Genomic DNA, 11,424 nt, shown 5'->3' with positions numbered 1-11,424 from the left:
AGCTCCAAAGGCTCAAAGTTTGAACATAAAGCTCAAACTCTAGCACAGTATTCAAGGCTTCCAGTGGGACCTAAACTTCCTTTTCCAACCTATATTCCCACCAGTGCCCTTCAGTCATTGTTAAAATAGCCAATTGGAAAATTTATTATTTCTGGTTCATGCTCTTACTTTTTCCTCCTGCAAATTTCAAAGTGTTTCATCTCATACCATTTGCTGAAATTCTATTCAAATCTAATCACTTTCTCTAAAAATTTTTCCCAGGTTTCCCAGCAGGGTTTTGATATCATTGTGTTCTCACAGCTCTATCTTAAGCACTCATTATAATTTAGTTTGGGTTATATATATAATTTTTACATGTCATTTCTCCTACTAGAGGACAAAGATGTTTGAGGAAAATGACTACATTTTTTTCTCATCATTGTACCCTTAGGATTTTGTTTTAAAAGCACGAAGGCAGTGTATAATATGTTTGCTGTATTAGAAAATAAAATAATACTTCTCTCTTTGCTTCTCCTTTCTTTATTTCCTTCCCTTATTCTCTCATTTTTTCTCTTTTGGCTCTTATTTTCCTCTGCAATTCTTTAAACTGTCCTCTTTCTCATTTTCTTTCCATTTTTTTTAAATTAATTTTTAATCCCTTTACTTCTTTCTCCTCTCCTTACTTACCTCTTCAATATTATGGATTTAGCATACATTCTCACCGTCTATTTGCATATGCTTTTATATTTTCACTGTAAAATGTTTAACATGTTCTGAACCAATTTTTGACAATACATAGTTATTTAATAATTCACTTATTTGTTTTATTTTATTTCATTAAATATACTGTATATTTATTGTTTGATTATAAGTACCAGGCATTTCTAAGCACTAAAATCCAAGTTGGCTAAGATTAACAGAATCAGCTTTCATGGAGGTTATATTATTGTGGTGGGAGACAGAGGAATAACACATAAATTATTCTGTAATGATTAGTGTTAGGTATAGAATTTTAAAATAAACTTAAAATAACAAGTTCCCAATCCTAGCAATGACACTTCTTGAGTATTAGACTTAGCCTTCAGTCATAAACAAGTGTAGAAACTCTTGATTGTTTTCTTCCATAATGATTGTACTAATTTGCATTCCCACCAGCAGTGAATGAGGGTTCCTTTTTCTCCACAGCCTATCCAACACTTGTTATTACCTGTCTTGTTCTACCCCCAAGATTCAAAAAACATTGGTACATGAAGACACATGTACACCTATGTTCATTGCAGCATCATTCACAGAGACCAGAACATAGAAACAACCAAAGTGTCCTTCAATAAAGGATTAGAAAAAGGCACATATATACAATGGAACACTACTCAGTCATAAGAAATAATGACATAGTGCCATTTACAACAACATAGATAGACCTTGAGACCATTATAGTGAGTGAAATAAATAAATCAAAAAAAGCTAAGAACTGAATGATTTTACACATAGGTGGGATATAAAACTGAGACTCATGGACATAGATAAAAGTGAAGTGTTTACCAGGGGTGTGGCTTGGGGGAGGGGAAGGGTATAAAGAGGGGCAAATATAAGGTGACAGAAAATGATTTGACTTTGGGTGATGGGTATACAACATAAACAACAGTTCATATGCTTATAGAAATGTTTACCTGAAACCTATGTACTCTTATTGACCCATGTCACTATGTTAAAGTTAATTTTCTAAATAAAATTTAAAATTAACAAAAGAAAAAGAAATCTCTCTCTCTCTCTCTTTATGTATAGCAACTATTTTGAGGCATCTAACAACAGACCCCACTGCACTATTGTCCTTAAAAGAAAAGACACACCTAGGGTGAGAAACACACATTTACCTAGGATTTCTGATTAGCAGAGCTTTCCAAACCATAGCACAATGAAATAAAACCCAACCACAGAGCAATGGTGTCCAATGTAGGAGTCAAGATATTTGTGGTGTCTGGTGTTTGTGCCGCATGTTGGTAGAGTGAAGGTTTAGAGATGAGCTTCGGAAATCTTTGTCCCTTTGAGTCATTGGTGAATACTGAGCTCTGCAAAGGGCAGGAAGACTCCGTGAACTCATGAGAAAACTACTTAAAGTCTGTGAGACAAATGGAGATTTTAGAGGTTGAATAGTGCTCACAGTCCTTAGAGCAGTGGTGGGATTCAATTAATTTAACAACCAGTTCTTTGCCCTAATGACCGTTTTAAGTATAATAAAAATGATATACAAAAAGGTAGTTTATTATTTCATGCATTTAATACTTAAATAAGTACAATAAAAGAGGTACAAAAAACTAGATTATGTTATAAAAAGGTGTTAAGGTGTTAATAAAAAATATTGCATAATACATTAGAAAAAACAATAAAACTGTTATTTAAGCTATTTTCATACTGCTTCTTGATTGGTGTCCTCACTTGCAATTTTTTTCACCTATGGATGGAATGAACATTCAGACAGGCACTTAGAATACACTATTGTGCAGATGGATGTTAAAAAAAGAGTAAGGGGCCTGACCTGTGGTGGCGCAGTGGATAAAGCATCAACCTGGAATGCTGTGGTCGCCAGTTCAAAACCCTGGGCTTGCCTGGTCAAGGCACATATGGGAGTTGATGCTTCCTATTCCTCCCCCCTTTTCTTTCTCTTTCTTTCTCTCTCTGTTTCTCTCCTCTCTAAAATGAATAAGTAAATAAAAATTTTAAAAAGAGTAAGGAATATAAGTTTGTGATTTCCACATTGGGCAACTGCCCAAGTGCCCACCTTAAAGAGAACCCTTAAAGATTACAGGTGCCATTTTAACAACCAGTTGGCCAAACTCAACAAAAAATTAGGTAGCAATTCTGCCAAACTGGTACAAACCGGCTTAATCCCACCACTGCTAGAGGCCCAATGAACCAGATTAGAGGGAAGTTGTTGTGAACGAATACACTGGGCATTGAGTATTCAGTTGAAATGCCAAGAATGCCATGAAATAAGGCTTTCATTCATTCTTGCCTTGGAGCAGGGCTTCTCTGGACATGTCCTAACAAAGCCTGAAACCGAGCTTTAAGAGGATCAAACAGAGCTGCTGTCTGCCAGCAGGAGACTCAACACTTTTCAAAGAAGGAAAACATTATAGGGATTTTTTCTTAAAATAGTGGTGACAAACACGTAACGTGAAATTTACATTTTAATCATTTTTAAGTGCACAGTTCAGTAGGGCTACCTAGATTCACATTGTTGCACAACAAATCTCGAGGACCTTTTCATCTTGCAAAATTGAAAACTCTCTACCAGTTGAACAATTTTCTTTATATATTTGAGAGCTCTGATAACAATTTATTGAACTTGTTGAATTTGTTCATTTTTTTTCTCGGATTTTGAGCCTGTGGTGGCACAGTGGATGAAGCATTGGTCTAGAATGCTGAGATCTCCAGTTCAAAACCCTGGGCAAGGCCCTGGCCGGTTGGCTCAGCGGTACAGCATTGGCCTGGCGCGTGGGGGACCCGGGATCGATTCCCGGCCAGGGCACATAGGAGAAGCGCCCATTTGCTTCTCCACCCCCCCCTTCCTCTCTGTCTCTCTCTTCCCCTCCCGCAGCCAAGGCTCCATTGGAGCAAAGATGGCCCGGGCGCTGGGGATGGCTTCCTTGGCCTCTGCCCCAGGCGCTAGAGTGGCTCTGGTTGCAGCAGAGCGATGCCCTGGAGGGGCAGAGCATCGCCCCCTGGTGGGCAGAGCATCGCCCCCTGGTGGGCGTGCCGGGTGGATCCCAGTCGGGCGCATGCGGGAGTCTGTCTGACTGTCTCTCCCTGTTTCCAGCTTCAAACCCCCCCCCAAGAAAAACAAAACAAAACCCTGGGCAAGGCACATATGACAAGCAACCAATGAGCAATGAAAGTGAAGCAACTATGAGTTGATACTTTTTGTTCTACTGCCCCCCCCCATAAAACCAATAAATATACATATATATATTGTTTTTTAGTTAGAGAGAGAGAAAGAGAGAGAGGCAGACAGGGACAGACAGCACCTCCATTGCGGCTTCTTAGTTGTTCATTCATTGCTTTCTCATATGTGCCTTGACTGAGGGAGGGGGGGCTCCAGCAGAGCGAGTGACCCCTTGCTCAAACCAGTGACCATGGGGTCACATGTCTATGATCCTACACTCAAGCTGGCAACCCTATGCTCAAGCTGGTTATCTCGGGGTTTCGAACCTGAGTCCTCAGCATCGCAGGCCAATGCTCTATCCACTGCACTACCGCCTGGGCAGGTAATAAATGAAATCTTTAAAAAAAAGTTTTGACCATTATTTTTACAGATAGGCTCTCTGCATTTTTGTCTCTCTTCTCATTCTGTGACTCCTGTGATGTGTATACTGGTCTGCTTGATGGTGAACTGACACGTTGGTCATTATGTAGTGTCCTTTGTTGCCTGTTGTGACCATTTCTGACAAAATTTATTTTATCTATCTTCATCTATTTTATATGGTAGATTTTGCTCTTGTTTGGTTATCATTTACATGGAATATCTTTTTCCATCCTTTCATTTTCAGCCCATGTGTGTCCTGAGATCTAAACTGAGTGCCTTGTAGACAACCAAAGATCTTCTTTTTTTAATCATTCTTTAGTCAACCTACGTCTTTTGACTGGGGAGTTTAATCCATTTATATTTTAAGTAATCATTGACAGGCATGGACTTACTATTGCCATTTTGTTGTTTTTATGTCTTGTAGCTATTTTTTCTTTTTCTCTCTCACTTTCATCTTTTGTGTTTTGTTGATTTTTTTCGTAGTGATGTGCTTTGATTCCTTTCTCATTTCCTTCAGTGTATCTTCTATAGACATTTTCCTTTGTAGATACTGTGAAGATACAGAAAACATCACAAAGTTATAACAATCTATTTTAAACTAATAACAATTTCAATCACATCCAAAACTCTACTCCTTTACACCTCTGCCTCTCTCACTTTATATTATTGATGTCAAAAATTATATCTTTGGCCTGACCAGGCAGTGGCGCAGTGGATAGAGCGTTGGACTCGGATGTGGAGGACCCAGGTTCAAGACCCCGAGGTCACAGCTTGAGCGCGAGCTCATCTGGTTTGAGCAAGGATCACCACCTTGAGCCCAAGGTTGCTGGCTTGAGCAAGGGGTCACTCGCTCTGCTGGTGTCCACCGGTCAAGGCACATATGAGAAAGCAATCAGTGAACAACTAAGATGCCACAGTGAGGAATTGATGCTTCTCATTTCTCTTCCTTCCTATCTGCCTGTCCCTATCTGTTCCTCTCTCTGTCTCTCTCACAAAAAAAGAAAAAAAAAACACTGTATCTTTTTATTGTGTATCTATTAGCATAGATTAATATTATTTTATGTTTTTGTCTTTAAAAATTCTATATCAGAATTAAGAGTGATTTATGCACCAATATTATAATAATACAAGATTTTACATGTCTAATATATATCTTTAGCAAAGAGCTATGTTTTCATATGATTTGCTTTTATTATTGAGCATCTTTTTGTTTCAACTTGAAGGACTCCCTTTAGCATTTCATATATGATATGTCTAGGGATGATGACCTCTCTAAGCTTATATCTCAGAAAGTCTTAAGTTCTTCACTTTTGAAGGATGATTTTGCCTAATATAGTATTCTTGCTTGGCATTTTTCTTCCAGTCCTCTGAATGCATAATCTCACTTCCTCTGGCCTGCAAAACTTCTGAGAAATCTACTTATGATTTTATAGGAGCTCTCTTATACGTATGAGTCACTCTTTTTCTGCTGCTTTCAAAATTCTCCCTTTGTGTATGACATTTGAAAATTTTATTGTAATGTGGCTTGTGTGCTTTACTTTGGGCTTATTCTACTTGGAATATGTTGAACGGGTTAAGTTTGTCCATTTTATTCCTTAAATTAAAAAGTCTTTGGCCATTATTTCTTGTATTTCTCCCTGCATTTTTGTCTGTTTTTCTTCTCATTCTGTGACTCCTACAAAGTATATTTGTCTACTGGATGGTATTTCATTATGTTTCTTAGCCTCTCTTACTTTATTCTTTTTTTCTTTTGGCCCCTCTGGCTCTATAATACAAATGGCCTGTCTTAAAGTTTACTGATTCTTTCTTCTTATTGATTGAGTCTTTTGTTAAAACACTTCAGTGAATTTTTAAATTCAGTAATTATATTCCTCAGCTTCAGAATTTGGTCCTTTATAACAGCTTTTATTTTTTTGTTGATATTCTTATTTTTTATACACTGTTTCCTAATTTAGTTTTTTTTATCTATATTCTTTTGGCTCATTGAGCATCTTTAAGATGATTATTTTTCATACTTTGTCAGGTAATATGTAAATCTTCATGTTTCTTCAGAATTGGTTTCTGGAGATTTATTTTGTTCTTTTGATTGAGCCGTTTCTCTGTTTCTTAATATGCTTTGGGATCTTTGTTAAGATTTTGGTGTTTGAAAAAATAGCCACTAATTCCAGTCTTGATGGACTGGCTTACTATAGGTGAAGACCTTCATCAATTAGTCCAACTAGAGATTCTGGGGCCTTATAAATTTTTTCAGGTATATGTTCTCTCTAGACTTGTGTTTGTAATTTCCCAGTTCAAAAGGTTCCCTCGTTTCTTCTGAAGAACCCTTTGATGTCAATTTGATCGGGCCATAGAGTGCATTGACATATGATCAAATATTATTCTGGATATTTCTGAGAGAGTGTTTTTGGATGCAATTAACATTTTTAATCAGTAAACTGATTAAAACAAATTGACTTCTCTAATGTGTGTGGGCTTCATCCTTTCAGTTGAAGGCCTGAATAGAACAAAAACCCTACCTTCCCTCTAATAAGAAAGAGTTTCTCTGGCCCAACTGCCTTCAAATTGGGACATGGGGTTTTTTGTTTGTTTTTTCCTCCTCTTAGCTTCTAATTGAAACATTAGTCCTCTTGGGTTTTGACCCTGCTGCCCTTCAGACTGGAATTACACCATCAGCTCTCCTGGGTCTTCAGTTTTCCAACTGACCCTGTAGACCTTCAGACTTACCAGCCTTGATAACTATGTGAGATAATTTCCTAAAATAAATCTTTACATATATATACATACATATATACATACATCCATTAATTATGTTTCTCTGGAGAACCCTACCATGAGCCCAAAATCTCTTGCTCCCCCTTATGTCTTTCTGTGGTATTGTAACCTCTCTGGTGAAAGAACAAGAGGTGGTGCTCATTTTTGTTCTCAGCAGCCTCCAACCTGGCATTCAAAGTATATTACCATTCCCCTCATCTCTCTAAGTCAGGCAATTCAGCAACCAGTCTCTTGGGAACTCCCCCGGAAGCCATAATATTGGACTCACTTTCCACTCTTCTCACTCCCTCCTAAGGGAGAAGCTGCGAGTTGGGAGTTTTCTCTCAGTCATATTACATTGTGCACATGTGGAGCTCCAGTGAACTAATGTAGTGAATTTTTCTAACCACTTCAATGCAGCTCTTCTTGGCTTTGTGCTCACTTGATGTGCTACATAGCCTCTTAGCTGGTATCAGGAGGTCTCAAAACACAATTTTGCCTGTATGTGATTCCTAAGTTGGTGTTTCCCTGGGGCGGAGGGAAACCTAGGTATTTCTATTTTGCCATCTTTCTGATGTTAATCTCTACCTCACAGAGGCTATTAACAGTATAATATCCACAATGCTTCACTTAGAATAAAAAATTTACTATATACACAAAGATCATGAAATGTGACACATAATCAGAAGAATAAATAGGCAGTAGAACCATACATGCTAGCTACATTTAAAACAGCAATTGTATGCATATTTTAAGGGTGTAAAGCAAAAGGCTGACAAATGAAGAATCTCAACTGAAAAATGCAAACTATAAGAGCGAATAAAAATTATAGAACTGAAAAATAACAAACAAAACATTCACTAGATGGATTAACAATGGCATAAAAAAAATCACTGAACTTGAAGATAAGGCCAAAGAAACTATCTAATCCTTTTTTTTTTCCATTAAAGAAGAGAACAATTATAATAGATGGGACAATATCAAGAAATTTCACATACAGGTATTTGGAGTTCCAGAAAGAGAGTAGAGAGAAAATGGGGCAGAAAAATATGTGAAGAATAATGACTAGGCATTTTCCAAATGCATTTAAAAATATTTTTTTATCTTATTTTTTTATTTTAATGCAGTGACATTGATAAATCAGGGTACATATGTTCCGAGAAAACATCTCCAGATTATCTTGACCTTTGATTGTGCTGCATACCCCACACTCAAAGTCAAATCATCCTCCGTCACCTTCAATCTGGTTTTCTTTGTACCCCTACCTTCCCCCAACTCCCTCCCTCTCCTTCCTCGCCCCCTCCACACCCCACCCCCTGTTACCATCACATTCTTGTCCATGTCTCTGAGTCTCATTTTTATGTCCCATCTATACATGGGTTCATATAGTTCTTAGTGTTTTCTGATTTACTTATTTCACTCCGCATAATGTTATCAAGGTCCATCCATGTTATTGTAAATGATCCGATGTCATCATTTCTTATGGCTGAGTAGTATTCCATAGTATATATGTACCAAAGCTTTTTAATCCACTCGTCCTCTGACGGACACTTGGGCTGTTTCCAGATCTTCGCTATTGTGAACAATGCTGCTATAAACATGGGGGTGCATTTCTCCTTCTGGAATTGTTCTATGGTGTCCTTGGAGTATATTCCTAAAAGTGGAATGGCTGGGTAAAAAGGCAGTTCGATTTTCAATTTTTTGAGGAATCTCCATACTGTTTTACACAGTGGCTGCACCAGTCTGCATTCCCACCAGCAGTGTAGGAGGGTTCCCTTTTCTCTACATCCTCGCCAGCACTTATTCTGTGTTGTTTTGTTGATGAGCGCCATTCTGACTGGTGTGAGGTGATATCTCATTGTGGTTTTAATTTGCATTTCTCTAATGATTAGTGATGTTGAGCATTTTTTCATATGTCTATTGGCCATCTGTATATCCTCTTTGGAGAAGTGTCTATTCATTTCTTTTGCCCATTTTTTGATTGGATTGTTTGTCTTTCTGGTGTTGAGATTTATAAGTTCTTTATAAATTTTGGTTATTAACCCCTTATCAGACAGACTGTCAAAAATGTTCTCCCATTGTGTAGTTTGTCTTTTTATTCTGTTCTTATTGTCTTTGGCTGTGCAAAAGCTTTTTAGCTCGATATAGTCCCATTTGTTTACCCTGTCTTTTATTTCCCTTGCTCGTGGAGTTAAATCAGCAAATATATCACTGCGAGAGATGTCGGAGAGCTTACTGCCTATGTTTTCTTCTAAGATGCTTATGGTTTCATGCCTTACATTTAAGTCTTTTATCCATTTTGAGTTTATTTTCATGGATGGTGTAAGTTGGTGGTCTAGTTTCATTTTTTTGCAGGTTGCTGTCCAATTTTCTCAACACTATTTGTTGAAGAGGCTGTCTTTACTCCATTGTATTTCCTTACCTCCTTTGTCAAATATCAGTTGTCCATAGAGCTGTGGGTTTATTTCTGGGTTCTCCATTCTATTCCATTGATCTATGTGCCTGTTCTTATGCCAGTATCAGACTGTTTTGAGTACAATGGCCTTGTAGTATAGCTTGATATCAGGAAGTGCGATACCTCCCACTTTATACTTCTTTTTTAATATTGCTGAGGCTATTCGTGTTCTCTTTTGGTTCCATATAAATTTTTGGAATATGTGATCTATATCTTTAAAGTATGTCATTGGTATTTTAATTGGTATTGCATTGAATTTATAAATTACTTTGGGTAATACAGACATTTTAATGATGTTTATTCTTCCTAACCATGAGCATTGTATATGCTTCCACTTGTTTGTATCTTCCTTGATTTCTTTTATCAATGTTTTATAATTTTCCGAGTCTTTAGTCTCCTTGGTTAAATGTACTCCTAGGTACTTTATTTTTTTTTATTTTTTTTATTTTTTTACAGAGGCAGAGATAGACAGGGACAGACAGACAGGAACAGAGAGAGATGAGAAGCATCAATCATCAGTTTCTCGTTGCGCGTTGCGACTTCTTAGTTGTTCATTGATTGCTTTCTCACATGTGCCTTGACCGTGGGCCTTCAGCAGACCGAGTAACCCCTTGCTGGAGCCAGCGACCTTGGGTCCAAGCTGGCGAGCTCTTTGCTCAAGCCAGATGAGCCCGCGCGCGACCTCGGAGTCTCGAACCTGGGTACTTCCGCATCCCAGTCCGACGCTCTATCCACTGCGCCACCGCCTGGTCAGGCACTTTATTTTTTTTTTGTTTTAATAGTAAAGGGGATTGTTTCCTTAATTTCTTTTCTGACTGTTCATTGTTGGTATATAAAAATGCCTCTGATTTCTGAATATTAATTTTATATCCTGCCACCTTGCTCAATTCATTTATCAGGTCCAGTAGTTTTTTGACTGAGACTTTAGGATTTTCTATATACAATATCATATCATCTGCAAATAATGATAGCTTTACTTCTTTTCCAACTTGAATGCCTTTTATTTCTTCTTCTTGTCTGATTGCTGTGGCTAGGACTTCCAGGACTATGTTGAATAAGAGTGGTGAAAGGGGGCACCCCTGCCTTGTTCCTGATCTTAAGGGGATTGCTTTTAATTTTTGCCCATTGAGTATGATGTTGGCTGTGGGTTTGTCATAGATGGTTTTATCATGTTGAGGTATGTTCCCTGTACTCCCACTTTGCTGAGAGTTTTGATCATGAATGGGTGCTCGATTTTATCAAATGCTTTTCCTGCATCTATTGAAATTATCATGTAGCTTTTCTCCTTCCTTTCGTTTATGTGATGAATAACATTGATAGATTTGAGAATATTGTACCAGCCTTGCCTCCCCAGAATAAATCCCACTTGATCATGGTGTATGATTTTTTTCCGTATATTGTTTGATCTGGTTTGCTAATATTTTGTTGAGGATTTTAGCATCTATATTCATCAGGGATATTGGCCTATAATTTTCTTTCTTGTGTTGTCTTTGCCTGGCTTTGGAATCAGAATTATGCTCGCCTCATAAAAGGAGCTTTAAAACAAAGAATATAGTAAGAGATAAAGAAGGTCACTACATAATGATACAGGGAGCAATCCAACAGGAAGATATAACTATTATAAATATCTATGCACCTAATATAGGAGCAACTAAATATATAAAGCAGACTTTGGTGGATTTAAAGGGCGAGATCAACAGTAATACTATAATAGTAGGGGATTTCAGTACTCCACTAACATCACTAGATAGATCCTCAAGAAAGAAAATTAACAAAGAAACAGCAGACTTATTGAACACACTAGATCAACTTGATTTAATAGATATCTTCAGAACCTTTTACCCTAAAGCAGCAGAATATACATTATTTTCAAGTGCTCATGGTACATTCTCTAAGATAGACCACATGTTAGGGCACAAAAGTGCTCTCCACAAAT

The sequence above is a fragment of the Saccopteryx bilineata genome, chromosome 9, assembly GCF_036850765.1.
Source record: "Saccopteryx bilineata isolate mSacBil1 chromosome 9, mSacBil1_pri_phased_curated, whole genome shotgun sequence".
NCBI classification, from domain to species: Eukaryota; Metazoa; Chordata; class Mammalia; order Chiroptera; family Emballonuridae; genus Saccopteryx; species Saccopteryx bilineata.
The sequence above is the reverse complement of the archived record's forward strand: the minus strand, read 5'-3'. Positions refer to the sequence as shown.